Here is a 2372-nt window from a genome sequence, read left to right as displayed (position 1 = left end):
TCCACATGAAAGAGCTACTCGACTTATCAATTCATTATTAACTATCACACAAACTCATTCTGATCCTAACAGTGTGTTCTCTTCTCTCATTACGTCACTACAGAAAGTAGGACTAAAGAACATGGCATCTAAACTAAAGGAAAATTTAAGTAAGATACAATAATTTATGCCCCATTTATTCAATTATGCATTCAAACAATAGAAATAAAAGGTGGTCATGTTGATCCTAATCTAGAGCAGCAACCATCAGTCAGTAAGGGACCACTTCAACCAGTGGATGTCACTGCACAATCTCATACACCACAACCAACAATCACTGGATCACAATCATCTACTCCTACTACTGTCATTGAGCTCAGTTCAAAGAGTGAAGTTGCTGCCAACATTAAAAGTCTTCATTCTCGTTTTGCATCTCTTGATTCTGATATAAGGGATGAGTTTGAGGAGCTAGTGAAACAGGGAAAAGTGAATATTAAAGCTGTAGCTAGGAGTGCAGCTACTTATTTAAGCATTAAAGTATCCAGTTTGCAATATGATGACATTGATGAATTATTTGATTCTCTTCAGCCTCATTATGATTTCTTCAGCTGTAGTGGTGTACTTCAACACTTAGCAAAAAAATACCTTGCAAATGCACAAACTGAACTAACTCAATACATTGATAGTGTTGACAAATTCTCAGAATCATCACAATTGAAGCACATACGATCAACAATCAAAGAGAAATTGTCATCATTACCAGCAGCAGCCTCACCAACCACTAGCGACCAAACAAAACCAGTCGTTATACAACTAAGCGACAGATGGGATGAAATGACTCTAACTAAATTTAAAAGAGTCCTTCAGTATTACTTTGGGCATAAAGTAGCAGATATTTCTACTATAGTGGACATTGATTATGGTTCATTTGTGATTACACTGTCAATACCAACCTCACTATCACAGTCTCTTATTGATGCTATCAATAACAAAACAAACTCAATGAGTAGATTAGGAGTATTGGAAGTTGCTGTTGACAATAAAGCGATTCCTATCAGAAAAAAAGACGATAATAATTTTGATGTTTCTCTCCATGAATCAGTTAAAGCTGGTAATAGTTTTGAAGTATCAATGCTACTGCAGTTAGGAGCTGATCCTAACAGTAAAGATGAGAGAGGAAAGAGTGCAGTAGAGATAGCTAAGCAACGAGGACACACTCAAATAAAAGAAATACTATTAGCTGGTGGAGGTGAGTTATTTGATACTTACATTGTATATTAATACACACACATAATATACCATTAATATCATGCAGGCATTATCAACTGAAGTTATTAAAACTATCAGAGACTTATGAAATCTTTTCATGATATCTTAATACAGTAAACCCTCTATTAACACTCTCTATAGTGCACACCTCCTAATGGACAGTACCTAGTGTACCAATTACATTCCTTACTGTATAAAATAACCTCCACATAAATGACACCTCTGTATAACAGAGACACTTTCACGTCCCATTGTATAAAAGTACCAGTGATTGAGTTTGACAATAAAACTTTATAAAAACAATTCACAAAAACACAATAAAAATTACCGAAAATCATAGTCAGTATAATTGTAAGTTATCATATAGAATCTTCTGCTCTAAAGAAGACAAAGAATGAAAAGAGAGAAATATCATTTAAATGCAAAAATTCAAAAAAGATATACTACATGTATATCCCAACTGAGTTTGACCCAGAAAAAAGCTTTTTATAGGAACGTGGGATAAGGATGAAACTTTCACAGGTTCTTAGTCGCCCAATGCCATCACAGGATTTCAGGTCTTGAGTCTCTCAGCCCTTGGGAACCCTGAGAACCGGGTTCTCCCTATAAACCCGATGGCATACCAAAATGATGTTTTATGACAATTTGTCTATGTCGTAGTTTACATAAGAACATGTAGTCATTTGCCCAAACTGATAATTCTTCTTTTAAAAAGCTAACAGAGCAAGACCTTTTGATAACGATGGCCTTTATGAAGACTAGTTGACTCCAGCAGCTATTGTACTACTTATGAGAACAAACAAAACCCATTTAATAGTGAAATACAGGCCAACCATGCAGCTGTAAAATATCAGCCATGCTTCTATGAATATCATTATAAGACATCATTAGTGATGTATGGCTACATTTTTCAAATTCCAAGCAGCTGCTGTCAAACTCAGTTGGGATATAGTATAATTACCAGATACATGTACATGGTATATGCTTACATTAGCTTGTGCTTTGAAGTTGACTAGCTGGCATAATGGACCAAGGACTATAAAAAGAGAGAGAGAAAGTGAGAATGAGAATGAGAGTGATGAAGGGAGAGAGAGGGAGGGACAATAATTATTGATTCCAATACA

General features: G+C 35.3%; 1 long non-coding RNA gene across 1 annotated transcript; it reads right to left on the bottom strand.

Moving 5' to 3' along the window:
• Positions 1 to 1519: 1519 nt before the first annotated feature.
• LOC109591459 (uncharacterized) lies at positions 1520 to 2297 on the bottom strand. The gene is made up of 2 exons (XR_002189829.1): positions 2238 to 2297; positions 1520 to 1626 (listed from the first exon to the last, which is right to left on the bottom strand). It is a non-coding gene; the product is annotated as an uncharacterized LOC109591459 (long non-coding RNA).
• Between the last annotated feature and the right edge of the window lie 75 nt (positions 2298 to 2372).

This window comes from Amphimedon queenslandica, unplaced genomic scaffold, assembly GCF_000090795.2.
Source record: "Amphimedon queenslandica unplaced genomic scaffold, v1.1 AMPQUscaffold_8122_Cont19931, whole genome shotgun sequence".
Lineage (NCBI taxonomy): Eukaryota > Metazoa > Porifera > Demospongiae > Haplosclerida > Niphatidae > Amphimedon > Amphimedon queenslandica.
Note: the sequence above shows the minus strand (reverse complement) of the source record. Positions and strands in the feature narration are given on the sequence as shown.